Source organism: Arvicola amphibius, chromosome 11 (genome assembly GCF_903992535.2).
Source record: "Arvicola amphibius chromosome 11, mArvAmp1.2, whole genome shotgun sequence".
Classification (NCBI taxonomy): Eukaryota; Metazoa; Chordata; class Mammalia; order Rodentia; family Cricetidae; genus Arvicola; species Arvicola amphibius.
Genome location: NC_052057.2, coordinates 45,543,476 through 45,558,492, shown reverse-complemented (window position 1 = coordinate 45,558,492; position 15,017 = coordinate 45,543,476).

The following is a 15,017-nucleotide window of genomic DNA, read 5'->3' as shown; positions in this document are numbered from 1 at the left end:
GCTCTTCTGCACTTTGTTAGCATTTCTTCTAGTCAGCTGCAGATCTGACCACGGCCTACAAACAAGCCCAGGCTTGCTTTTCTTTTCTTCGTTTCTGTTTAGCTTTCACTGGTACAGGTGTTTTTGAGGCTGGTTTGTTTTATTTGGTCCTAAAGTATGTAAAAGAGTTTCATTTTTATAACAGCATCCCTTAGACATGGCATATGTGAACATTCTCCTTTTTGTTTCATTCAACAGAGAGACAAGAGCAAACCAGGAAATCGGCTAGTGTAAAGTGAACTTGAAACTGGGGTCCAATGTGCTAAGATTTACATCGTGGTCAGGCAGGACCAGAAGAATAGAAGAGGTCATGAGGACAGATTACACTGTGGGGCTGTATATCTAAAATGCAAAGCCAGAGGGTAAGAGGTCAGCCATGATAATTCCAGAGCTCTGCATGAGATGGGAGTGTTTGATAAAATTCCCTCACACCCAGATGTTCCCAAGGTGTAGCTGCAGGAAGCAGGGGCACCTGCCATTTTCCCTAAGGTCCATCAGACAGTGCCAAGCTCTACACTAGACCCTCAAAATGGAGTTGTGTGTGGGTGAGGCTGTGCACACCGGTCAAGCCTCCCTTCCCTGCTGTAAGTAGAAGTTCCTCCAGAGCCGAGATGAGCAGCTTTCAGCAACTATGAGAAGTTACCACAGATGGAGAAAGCCAGTAGCAGGATGGTTCCACATGTCTTTTTATTTAACCCCTACAGCAAAGCAGTGAAATGTTTGGCTTTCCCGGTTCTAAATGAGGCTCCGGCGTCCATGCAGTGAGTTCACAGTGTTGGATCAGCGTCTGAACGGGGCTTGAGTGACGCCCAGACTTCTATCAGTGTGATCAGTGTGTCCGCCTTACCACGGGGACACCTAAGCCTGAATGGAATCTGCTGTGACAAGCAAATATCCCCTCTTAACCTAAAGAGGAGAGAGAGAGAAAGAGAGTGAGAGAGAGAGAGAGAGAGAGAGAGAGAGAGTTTTCCTGGGTGTATCTGCATGAAGTCAACCTCAGATGCTATGCTATTCCTCAGACATGCTACACTTATTATTTTTATTTGGGGACTATGCATACCACAGTGTGTGTACAAGATTAGTGGACAACTTTTGGAGCCAGTTCAAACTCAGGTTGCCCAGCATGCTGGCAGGTGCCCCTACCCATGAGCCATCTCACTAGCTGGCCTGCTATCTTTTCTTCTTTTCTTTTCCTATTTTTGCCATTACCTGTTTGTTTGCTGGTTTAGGGACAGAGTCTCTTACTAGCCTGGAACTTGTCAAGAAGGTGAAACTGACTGGCCAGCAACCCCAGGAATCCGCCTGTCTCTGCCTGCCCCCTGCTAGGGTTATAAGATCTGACTTTTCATGTAGCTTCTGGGGATTCAACTGTCTATATTCTTTTTCCTTTTTCTCCCAAGCCTACATATGTTTTTAAAATACACTGTATCTTGTTTAAAGATCTTTTATGTCTGAATCTGTCCTATTGTGCATCTGTAATCATTTTCTGACCAAGGAGCACTTTTTTAAAAAAAAAATGCTAAGTGGGTGTGACTAGAACCATCTCCACAGCCCTGCCTGTTTGCTCCACTCAGTTCAACATGGCAGAGGTATGCTCACTGCCTCTATGAGCCCTGGTCACTGTCCCAGCTCCAGAAACGCATTGGGTCTATGTTGCCATTAAGCAAGTCTAGCACACTGCTCACAAACCCCATTTAAGTACAGGACCTCCTAAAAAGCCAGAGTTCATGCTACCAGCATGAATCAGGAAGCCGGGGTTTTTAAAAGAAGTTGCACAGTTTTTTCTGCTAATACTGAGTCAGGAAGCCTTCTCTTAGAGGACCTGTGCCTTTGCTTGCTGCCAACAAGCAGAGACTATCTGAAAAAAAAAAGTGTAGCTACCAAGAAGCTGTGCTTAACTCTGTTGTTTTGTTTCTAAGCTCTCTCAGTTTGTATGTGGTATAGTTGCCCCATGTTGATGTGCCATTTTGTAAACGAAGACCACTCTTTTGTTCCTGTCCATCCAGATTTAAATTACCACATAGAAACTATATCAATTACAGCACTGCTTGGCCAATAGCTTAGGCATAATTCTGGCTAACTCTTATATCTTAAATTAACCCATTTCTATTAATCTGTATATTACCATGAGGCTGTGACCTACCAGTAAAGGTTGCAGGGCATCTGCCTCCTTTAGCAGCTACATGGCATCTCCCTGACTCTACCTATTCTCTCCCTATATCACTGTTTGGATTTCCCACCTGGCTTTATTCTGCCCTTCCCTAGGCTGAAGCAACTTTATTTATCAACAAATAAAGCAACACATATACAGAAGAATACCCCACATAATTACTTTTACTGTCTCTTTAAAGACTTTATCTTATTTTTAAAAACTATTTATTTATTTTTTATAACTGCCTCTACCCATTGTTTTTTTTCTTGAGCCTATGCACATTATAAAACACACTGGAACATTTTTAGAGGTTTTTTTCATGTATACTTTTTTTTTTTTTTACTGTGCATCTTTTAGCAGTTTTTTGGTTTGTATGAGTAAAAGCTAAGTCCACCACACAGCATGCCCCATGGCTTGGAGACACCTCTGTGTTCTGTGGCAGGAATCTGCCATATTGTGTTCAAGCCTGCATGCTGAGGCATCTTTTACTGTAGCATCTTTTGCTGTGGCCCACATGAGAGAAACACCTAGAAAACTGGTTTGGGCTCCATTTATGTGTTCTAGAACTCTTCTTTTTAAGTTTTCTGAGGTCCTTTGGAAATTCAAGAGCCCCACGTTGGCCACCATTTGTAACTGGAGGCTTCCCATACTACCAGGTCCCACTGTCACTTTTAAAATAACCACTTAGAAGCTTAATATTAACCATAAACTGTTTGGCCTATTAGCACAGGATTATTATTAACTAGCTCTTATAACTAAATTAACCTATTTCTATTTGTCTTTGTATCACCACATGGTCCGTGGCTTACCGGGGGTGCTCTGGCATCTTGCTCCTTGGATGACTACTGGCATCTCTCTGACCACCTTTCTTCTCCCTGTATCTCTGCTTGGATCTCCCTCCTGGCTCTATTCTGCCTGGCTACTGACCAAATCAGCTTCTTTATTAACCAATAATAATAAAACATATTCACAACATACAGAGGAACATCCCACATCACTTGTCAAGGTAGATCAATGCTTAATCTCTGACTTTTGTGCGTATCATAACCCAACTTATTAAATAGCAGAAACAAGACTTCTAATGGTTATTTGGAAGGTATAATGTGTACAGGAGGCAGTTTGAGAGTAAGAAAAAAGTGTAAGTAATAAAAAAGAGTACATAAAAAGTGTTTTACTGAGGTATGTAACAGATTAATCTGTCAATATGACACAAACCTAGAGACATGTGGGAATATCTCTATTCCCCTCAACTGAAGAATTACTCAAGTTGGCTTGTGACCATGTATTTGGGGACATTTCATGAACTGTTAGTTGACATAGGAGGGTCCATCCCAGGTACCTGGTACACACACACACACACACACACACACACACACACACTCACTCACAGGACGAGTAGACTTGAGCTGTATAAGAAAGGTAACTGAACAAGCCAGTAAGCAACGTTCTTCCATGGTTTCTGCTTCTAGTTCCTGCCTTGATTTCCCTCAGTGATAGATTGTAACTGAAGGACAAATGAAAATTTTCCTCCCCAAGTTGCTTCTGGTCAATGTTTTATCACAGAAAACCAAACAAGAACAGTACAGACCTTATTGTCTACAACCTAACTCCTAAACTTAGAACTAGTATTTTTTTTTAAATATTTATTTATTTATTATGTATACAATATTCTGTCTGTGTGTATGCCTGCAGGCCAGAAGAGGGCACCAAACCCCATTACAGATGGTTGTGAGCCACCACGTGGTTGCTGGGAATTGAACTCAGGACCTTTGGAAGAGCAGGCAATGCTCTTAACCTCTGAGCCATCTCTCCAGCCCAGAACTAGTATTTTTATTTCTCTTTTTGTTGACTGACTTTGTTACTAGGAGTTGAACCCAGGACTGCAGACATTCTAAGTCCATGCTCTACTATAGTACCAGTGCCTGCTCTTTATTTTCACAATCCAAATACTTCCTAACTATTCTATTATTTCAGAAAGATCTTTCCATTACAAAACTCATCACAGATTTTTCAAGGTGTCTTAGTTAGTATTTATATTTCCGTGTTAAACACCATGGCAACTGGAAGAGAAAAGAGTTTGTATCTTGTATCCTGCAGCTCCTCATCCAGGGAACTCAGGGTAGGAACTCAAGGAAGAACTCTGGAGGCAGAAGCTGAAACAGAGGCCATGGAGGAGTGTTGCTTCTGGCTTGTTCATTATGTGTTGGTCATTCTGCTTCCTCTTTCTTTCTTTTCCTTTCTTTCTTTCTTTCTTTCTTTCTTTCTTTCTTTCTTTCTTTCTTTCTTTTCGGTTTTTCGAGACAAGGTTTCTCAGTGTAGTCTTGGCTTTCCTGGAACTCACTCTGTAGACAAGGCTGACTTCAAACTCAAGAGATCTATCTACCTCTGCCTTCTGAGTGCTGTGATTAAAGGCATGCACCACCACCCAGCTCACCCTGCTTTCTTTATAGCACCCAGGATCACTTAGCCCAGAGTGGCACTGCTCACAACTAGCACTGCACACCTCCCATGTCATTCACTAATTAAGAAAACTCCCCACAAGGTTGTCTAGAGGCTAGTTGTACAGAAGTGCTTTCTCAATTCTGAGTCTTTCTTTGCTGACAATTCTAGATATGTCCAGTTGATGAGAGAGAGAGAGAGAGAGAGAGAGAGAGAGAGAGAGAGAGAGAGAGAGAGAGAGAGAAATAGGATATAAACTTACTCCAAAGACAGCAAGGTGATAAAAATGGCTGAACAAAGATACGGCCAACAGCTGGGCTCCACTCTTAACACTGTGGAAACAGAATTTTAAATCAAATACTTGCTTAAACTCAGTGCTTATCACACAGATCCAAAGAACATGTACAACAGCACTGTAGCCATAGCCATATGATTTATTTCCAGGAAAATTGCTCAAATTCAAAACTTGTCTTCCCTCATTAAGAGAAACAAGTAAAGAGGCTCAAAGATGTTAGTTTTTCACCGATCATAATGCTGGTTATGGCAGAGTAGCAGCAATCCCAGAACAGACCAAACAGAACTACAACCATCATAGGTAGTCTGAAACAAAATGGGTTCCTGTTGGCCTGGAAGAGCCACAGGACCGAGGATGCTACCTATCACATGGACTGTGCCAAGCAAGACTGGAGTGGAGGACTGACTCCTACAGGTCTGCCTGATGATGCACCACCAGCCAGCATGTAATATTATAAAGAAGTTTATGCTGTGTGACACTATCGCTAGGGAGAGCTAATGTCTACTCACCTTAGATAGGGAACAGACAACAGACCAGAGGAACAATATCAAAGTCCAAATTGATGAACCAGTGAGTTTATTGGGGTTACTTCCAGAGTATGGATGAGGGGTTACTTCCAGGACTGTGAATGAGGGGTTACTTCCAGGAGTGTGGATGAGGGGTTACTTCTGGGAGTATGGATGAGGGGTTACTTCCAGGACTGTGGATGAGGGGTTACTTCTGGGAATATGGATGATGGGTTACTTCCAAGACTGTGGATGAGGGGTTACTTCCAGGACTGTGAATGAGGGGTTACTTCCAGGAGTGTGGATGAGGCGTTACTCCAGAAGTATGAGCAACTCAAGGGTAGCAGCATCCCAAGAGTCCACTCTGCATGAGTGATGACTCACAAAAGCTGGACCACTGGTACCCTGCACCATTTGCAGGCAGCCTTATAGTTTGGAGAACCTCCTCTCTACAACTTTCTCAATCAGTCTTCGCCCCTGCCAGTTATTTCATGCGTCAAAGCCTTGGACAGGGTGGGAGGTGGCAGCTTATGGGTCCTCTAAAATCTCAACTCCCTCCAATATAGAAATTTTGGTTTTCTATTGAGTCTGTTGAGCTCCAACTGTTTCTGGGAAGAAAGTTCTAATTCAGAACAAATTGCTAAATAGCACCAGTCTTTCTCAAACATAGAAAAGTCCTGCAGGGAGGGAGAATGGTTTTCTCCAGAGAGCATCACTAGGCATTCAATGAGACAGAAAGGCCAGAAGTAGAAGACAATGGCAAACGGCAAAGCCTATTCTTAGATCCTCCCAGGAATAATTTCAACTACTTCCCAGCCCCAAGAGGGCAGCACTGGTCTCCCTTATGCACAGATGTGAAAATCAAGGTTCAGGGGTGAAGCATCTCACCCTTGGGAGCATGTTTGAAGAATAGCAGAGGTAGGATTTCAGTTCTGAGAGTCTAACCCAGGAGTCTGCCCTTGAACTGCTCTGATGCACAGGTCAATCATTCAAAAGGACAAATTCTTGCACAAGCTCCCAAGATGGGTGACCCAACTTGGGCTTTTGGATTACAGGTTCCATGACATTTCCATTCTACCAGGCTGGCTCTCCCCAGTAGACAGCGGTATCGGGAGAATGAAAGGTCGGAGGAAGTTAAAATGACTGGCGCACCTTTTAAAAACACACGTTTATGTATGTGCATGTGAGTGTGTGTGTGTGTGTGTGTGTGTGTGTACATATGTGTCCACAGAAGTATGTATCACATACCCTTGATCTGGAATTAGATACAGAGAACCTGACCCTGATCCTCTACAAAGCTCTACGGAGTAAGAGCTCTGAGCCCTCTTTCCAGTTCTCCAAAGGCATCTTTTAAAATAAACACACTACAATTCCAAATTAACTGCTCCCTCAAAACCCCCTCTTTAGGTCAAACCCCATTAAGCACTTGGAGGATGTATCCAGGTTTTGATGGGGCTGTAGTTTGACTAGCTAGTTACTTACTGGGACTCAAAGTTGACCCTAGAACTCTTCTTAGTGCAGATCGCTGAGTCTGGAGGAATACGGGATAGTGCGTACTCCTTCTAATGTAGATCAAAGACTAATAGTGATACAAAATGGCTACATTCCTCATACCAGCTCTCTTTGCTAGCCTCATAGATAAAAATATTCAGATTTAAAACAGATATTTTGGCAGATACCTACTGAGGACACAGTCCACAAAGTTCTGTGAGTTGGGCTATAGACATAAATGCTGGACCAGAGAGATGACTCGGTAATTAAGAGGACTAGGTACACTCTCCAAGAATGGAATCCACATGGTAGTGCACAACCATCTGTAAACACAGCGCTAGGGATTCTGACACCATCTTCTCTTTCAAAAATGTTAGGGGCAACTTTGATAATATCACTGTTTCAGCAGGATTAAACCTCAGGTAGTGCACCTGTTAGGTCAGTAAGCTTGAGCAGTTCCTGTGAGCCTTCTGAGTCTCATTCTTTTCTATAAAAATGGTGCCTATAGGAGCCTCAACTCTGACTGAAAACTATCACCGCTGATGGGTGCTGGTGGGGGTGTGGAGAGCTGGTTTTCTTTAAGGGTGAGACACCTTGTAGATCAGTCATGCTCCAGGGAGTGGCACCACGTTCACAAGTATATGGGTAGCACAAGATAGATTCAGGGAATTCTAAAAAAAGAAAAAGGAGCTCATAAATATGGGAGGGGGCAGGAAGAGAGTGTGACAAGATAGGGGGAGAAGTAGGGGTAGCTATGATCAAATACATTGTATGCAGGTACAAAATCCTCAAAGAGTTAATGAAAATATTGTATTAATGGCGGTGGTTCCACTCTCGGCAGGCTTTAGGAGAGGTGGGAGCATGAAAGGATGCAGCAGGATGGACTCCTGGTTCTCTGAGCCCTCACCCCCTGCTGCTTCGTTTTCCTTTTGTATGCTAATGCTACTTGATTGTTTGAAGTTTGCCAACCCTCCTATCAGTGGTGTTTCCTCACTTTCCTAGAAGACTCTCCCCCTATTTGTTCTCTAGACAGAAAGGAAAGGCTAAAGCTCCCCTCACTCTTCCTCGGTTGGGCATGGCTCTCCCAGGCAGTCTTCCCTGGCTCCGCTGTGCTCCCCACGACTTCCAGTAGCCCACTGTTAGCACGCTCATTCGTTTTTCTGAGAAGCCAACATGGTTTACTCCTCACTCAGCTCTCTGAATGTTTGTTAACACTTGGTGCCCATGACAGAGCCTGGCACATGATAGACAGTAAGTGATTGCTGAATTGACAATGAGTTTCAGTGTAAAGTCTAAGCTGTGCTCAAGAAATTAAACCAATAAAATCTTCTAGAGGCTGAGGATATAGCTGGGTAGTAGACTTGCCTTTCATGTGACCTGAGATCAAGTTCCAGTTATATATATGACCCTTCTGAGTCTCATTCTCACCTATAAAAATGGTGCCTATAGGAGCATATATATAAAATATTTTACCAAGTATGATGATACATGTCTATAATTCTAGCACTTGAGAGGCAGAGGCAACAGGATCAGAAATTCAAGGCCAGCCTGCACTACATAAGATACTATCTCCAAATATTATAACTTAAACAAAAATCTCTTCTAGATGGAGGGAGCTGAGGAAAACTTGAATGAATGCATAAAGAAAGACTGGATGATCCCAAGTGAATGTGTCCTGTTGGACATTGGCACAGCCATGTCAACAACTCCAATGCCTCAGCCCCACAGGAGTGGCAAAGCCGTACTTAGCCTAGGGTAGGTAAGCTCAGAGGGACAGCAAAGCCTCTGGTCCGAGTGTGAATGTTGACAGTGCATGCAAGTGTTTAAGAATGATTGACCAGTGTGTGCAAACACTAGCAACCTCAGTTTCCTCCTCCTGGATGCTTACATCCTGAGACAATGCCCCCTGAGACCTCCCACTGAGACTAGCCAACCCTTTTCCCTGTTCCACACTTAGTAAACATGCTAGGGTTCCAGGCTGTGGCATAATCGGTGCATTTCATCAGAGTGTGCACAGCTCACCTGGTTCCAGATTTTCTGTATATGCATCCTTGTGTCTGTTCAGTCCCTCATGGCCCTACTTGGTTTCTGGGATTCTGGAGCCAAGCCAAATAGTCCACGGCAATTAGAAGTACTAACATTCTTAGTACAACTGGATGATCTAGCCATTAAACCTCAAATGCATTTTCAATTTTATTTTAATTGAACCTTAAAGCTTTGGAATTACAGTCCAAGGAGAATTCGACCCAGAGGAGATTGCAGGCCATTTTGTGATGGAAAGAGGTTTGAAATGCCAGTGGAAGGAAGCCGGGGCATGCCCCAGCTGGCATCAGAGAAATTCCATGGAACTCTAATGCTGACTTCGTGTCTCAAGTTATCACTGATAATTTTTTATCACAGAGTAAATATTCAGCATAGTAATTGCTAGGAGAGATACAGATATAACAACATGAAGAATAACTCTTAGGATGTTCTTCTTTTTACACCCCACACGCTAGACCAAGGGTCTATGGGACCGCACACTCCTTTCGTGGCTCAAAGGGAACATTCAGTCCTTGAGTAACTCCCTGCAATGGAAACAGCTAAGAGCTAAATATGGAAAGCAGCCCACCCGCCCAGTTCAAAGCTTCTTGGGCCTAGAAAGTGCCGGTGGTCACACAGCTAGGAGCATTGCTCCGCGGGAATCCCTGTTTGGTGCCTGTGCATTGTTGTCCGGCTGACAACTGACTTGAGCATAAGCAAGGCCAAGCCTTTGTTCCATATTCAGTGGCAAGTCTGCTTTTGCATCAATACATAATTAAACAAGAGGAGAACAGGGCCACCTGAGGTGACCACAGCAGGAGCTGGCACAGCATGGCTAGGAAGGCTTTCTTCCTTACTTCCTGTAATTGTACACTTCCCCAGCAATACCTCAGCGTGTATAATCACTTCTCTGCTGTACAAAATGGGGCAATCTTGTGCCCCTAGCTCTGAGTTTAGCAATAGGGATTTAATTCTGCCTGATGATACCTGAAGGATCACAGGTGGGTTGCATTATTTTCCATATCTGAAAAAGAAAAAAGCATGAAGCCAGGCAGTGGTGGCGCAAGCCTTTAATCCCAGCACTGGGAAGGCAGAGGCAGGCAGATCTCTGTGAGTTCAAGGCCAGCCTGATCTACAAGAGCTAGTTCCAGGACAGGTTCCAAAAGCTACAGAGGAACCCTGTCTTGGAAAACCAAAAAAGAAAAGAAAAAGCACGGGAGTGTCTTAGTTAAGGCTTTTATTGCTGTGAAGAGACGCCATGACTACAGCAACTCTTAGAAAGGAAAATATTTAACTGGGGAGGCTTATAGTTTCAGAGGTTTAGTTCATTATCATCATGGCGGGACAATATAGTGCACAGGCATGCGTGGTGCTGGAGAAGTAGCTGAGAGTTCTATATCAGGAACAGGCAACAGGAAGTGAGCTGTGCCAGTGGGCATAGCTTGAGCCTGAGACCTCAGAGCCCACTCACACAGTGACACACTTCCTCCAACAAGACCATACCTACTCCACCGGTCCAGTTAGGGAAAAATAGTTTCTATGTTGGGTCCTACGGGCCCTGACAATTGGTTGGTGCTGTTCCTTTCAGCATGCTTAAATACCCAACCTGCAGATCCGCTCCCGTCTGGGGTTTCCTCCAGAGCCATCATTCTGACAGGAGTTTGGTATTGTAAACGATGGTGCACAGAGGCAGGCCCTTACCCTCGTGGGTGCATTGTGAAAATATCTTTGATGTGCCTGTATATTCACATTTTTCATGCTTGTGAAATGTGCATTTTAAAGCATACATATCATGTTTCATTTAGTAGACACGTTTGCCATAATTTACTTAACAAGCTCTTGAATTGTTATATATATAGTATACTATAACACATGTATGCCATATATGTGTATATGATATGTATACACACACAAACACACATGCACACCCTTCCAACTGCTTCATGAATATCTAGATGCAAGACACTCTTGCTCTGATGAGCCTAGAGAGGTGGCTTAGCAGCTACAAGCACTCGCTGCTCTTGCAGAGGACCCATGTCTGATTCCCAGCATCACATCCAGCTAATCACAACTATTTATCATTCCATCTCCAGGGGATCTGATGTTCTCTTCTGGCATCTGTACATACATGGCACACATTCACACAAACACAAACACATAAATAAAAATACATTCTTAAGAAAAACCGTGCCACTGTTCGGATTATTTGTCCTTCAAATGGTGTCTGTGTACATGTTCCAGAACACGCTGCCTTAATTTTGTGTGTAGAAGGAGGAAATCTGAGCCTAGTGCCAACCACTTTGAAAGCATCCCAGCCCAACCAATACGCAGCAGGCATGTGTCTTCATTGTCACCCCACAGCCGTCTTCTGTGCTCATTCCCTGTGGTTTTCTCAGCTACCTTCCTAAAGTGGCCCAAGGCAAAGCAGTAGAGCATTTCAGGAACCTGACATATCTGCCTCTTAGATTGTGCTCTCCAAGAAGAACTCCGAGACAAGGACTCAATACACATGGCTTGTCTGGGGGAGGGGGGACTAATACAGGATGAGATAAGAATGAAAAGGAGAATGATTATAGATTTACTAACCAGATGTCACTGTGGGTAGCTGGGATTTCACCTCCCAGAGGAACCAGTTACAGCCAGTATATGCACAAACCTCAGAATTGTCCCATCTTACCTACAGGGAAGCTGGGAATTGCACTCACCACAGGAAGCCCTGAGTGAATGAAATCCTGAGAGGATGCCTACTGTTAACAGGGGTGCAGCTATGTCAAGGACCACAGCATCGACCTGTGAAGGAACTGCATGTGGTTAGTGTATACAGAAAATGTCCACCATAGCTTTCTCCTCCTGGATATTTATGGCCTGGAGCCTGTTCCCCTTTAGAGACTGTTCCTACCAAACCCCCTTGATCAAGCTGTACACATAAACCCTGCCCCCTCATTTAGTTGCATGTAATAACCCTGACTTTCTGTTTATCTGTGTATAATAACCTTCCACCTTGTTTATCTGTATATAATAACCTGCTCCTACTTTATCTGTGTATAACAACCTGCCCCTTGTTTATCTGTATACAATAACCTGCTCCTTGTTTATCTGGCATCCTGTGCAACTCTATATAATAAACAAGCTGAGCTTCCAGGGTGCTATGACTTCTGCACCAAGAGCTTAGTCCACCTGATGCCAGCTATTTCTTCATGTCTGACTTTCTGTCTCCCTGTCTGTTCTCATCTCTTCTTTCCGCAACTGCCTCCAGTCAGGACAGGTTCCTGGAGCCATGTAAAGGACTCAACAGCCACCAGCTTTTGGTAGTCATTGATAGAAAGCTATGCTGAAGGACACTAATACTCTGACATGTCTGACACGGGTAAGCAACCTGTCACCAGAGAAAACCCTTAGGCAATGGGATGCAAGCATTGGGAGCTGGAAACGCCAGCACCCACTGGCAATGCATGGCTGATCATGGAAGGATGGGGTGCCATTATCCTGGGGAATACACAGGGTAAACTCCTGGAATATAACCATCCAGTTCTCAGAAGAAGATAGTTACCCTCTGAAATCCATGTTCTTTCCCTACAGCGTACCCACTAAACATGGGCTGGCACACAATCGGAGGAAGCAGGTGCCATGGTTCAAGTCTGAAATGCTCCTAGGCTTGTGTGTGTGAACACTTTGTCTCCAGCTCTAAGCGGGCCTTGAAGTGGGGCCTACTTGGAGGAAGAAGGCAACTAGGAACAGACCTTGAGGCCATCCTCGCTGTGCTTCCTGAGTGTGGATGCAATGGGACAAGCTACCTCACACTCTGGTTACCACGCCTTCCACACCATGGCCGAAGTGTAAACTCAAATGAGCCTGTGTTCCCTTAGGTTGCTTCTCATCAGACATCCAATTGTGGCACTGAGAAAGTAACTAATGCCAAGTGTGCAGCCAGCGAGGACTGACTGACACTTGCCTATCAGGCACTGAGTAGAGTGGCTCTAGGCTCTCGTCTACCTGGGCCACCAACAAGTAAGAGAGTATGAAGGTATTTGACACAGTCCCTGCTCTTATTTGCCATCTAGTAAGAGGGACAGAATTCCCAGATCAGAAGACAAGAACAGAGGGCAGAGGCATCTGCATAGCATGCTAGGGTGGAGATGACCTTAAAAGAGCCTCGGAGATTTCCAGAGTCAGGTGTGATCAGGTAAGTCCTAAGCGATGAGCAGAGTTCTTGGATGAAGACCTCTGCCAGAGAGGAGAGAACTCTTAGGTATGCAGGGAATGTTCTATGTAATTGAAGAGCGGTGGGCAAGACCAGGCAAGAATGGGTGTGATGATGGCTGAGCCGGCCTAGAGCTGACAGAACAGCCAAGAACTAGACGTCTCCCACAAACACTCTGAGTTCTCTGAGAGCTTGGAAGGGATCACAGAAACTAGCAAGGATATTGTTTGGGTTAAGAGTTTTACCTCCATAACGAAAATAAGTAAAATGAGTACAAATAGGAAAGGGGAAGTCAAACTATGCCTATTTTACTAGTGACGTGCTTCCGAGCATGAGACCCTCAAAGACTACCAGAAAACTATGAGTGTTGATAAAAAAATGTTCAGATGCAAAACCAACATGGAGAAATCAAAAGCCTTTCTAGCCATACCAATAATGAGTTTGCCAAGAAAAAAAACCAATGGAGAAATCCAATTAATAGCTCCAACAAGCAAACAAACACCTCGTCAGAGGTAGGAGACTGGTATGCAAACTTTACGACTCCAGAAGATGGACAGACCTCTTGTGTTTGTGGATCGGAAGACCTGATACTGTAAAAGATGCGACATTACCAAGAACAAGTTACAGCTTCAACACAATTTCCCATCAAAACCGCAGTCACATTCTCTACAGAACTATAAAACCCAAACTCATATGAAAGTGCAAAAGATACCAAATGGCCCACGAAATCCTAAGCAGAAAGAGCAATGTTCTAGGCAGCACAACACAGGCTGTCAGCTACAGTCATAGGAACAAAAACAGCATGATATTGGCACAAAAAAAAAAACAGGCACAAAAATATCAACAAGATAGAAGAGAGGATTCAGAAATAAAGACATGCAGCTACCAGGTCTGATTTTCAGGAAATGTGCTAAATTGTACATTAGAAAGAACTTCAACAAGTGCATTGGGAAAACAGGATGCCAGCACACAGAAAGATGAAACTGAACCACATCGTTCTTCCTGGGCAAAAGTCAATTGAAAATATGTAAAAGACCTGAGTGCTAGATTAAAGGAAAGCCTAGGTAAAATTCATTCCAAACATGAGAATTCTTTCACACAATGAGGTCTATCAGAGAATTATATGGAATTATAGAAAATGAAGATGGGGCTGAGAAGAGTGCCCAGTGAGTAGTGTTCACTGCCTCACAAATATAAGGACTGGATCTCAGATCACCAGACGCCCTAAGCCAGAGGAGGAGGCGTGCACACCGCTGTAACCCCAGATGCCCTAAGCCAGAGGAGGAGGCGTGCGCACTGCTTTAACCACGAAGTCCTGTGCTGAGAGGAGGGCTGGAGACAGGAACGGTCCTGGACGGTCACAGACCAGCTAGTGAATGGCAGCAGTGAGACCCAAATAAGAGGGAAGATGAGGGCTGACCCCTGGTTTGTTCTCTGAAGACCTATCCACCCCTCACCCCCTCACCTCCCCAACACACACTCCTGTGAGAGAAGAAAATGAAGACAGGACATCTTTATTGTGTTGGAGTGTGTAAGTCAAGAGCTCCTCCCGTGCCCACAATTTCTTTTACGCTGGGAGAGAAAACCCATAGGATGTTTCCATCCGGAGGACATAGTTGTCAGAATCAGACAGACTCTGCTTAAATACAAACTTAACTCCAGTTCCTAGTCTAACCAGGATTCTAGGAACACTGACTGTATTTAAAGCCTTTTGTATTTCCATTCCTAATCTGCATAGCAGTTATCATGAGCAGTGAGATAAAAGAATATAAGCAGAGCCCAGTGAGACAGACGCGTGAAAACGTCACAATGAAGTGTGCTCTCTTAGTTAGGGTGTCTATTGCGATAAAACACCACAACCAAAAACAACTC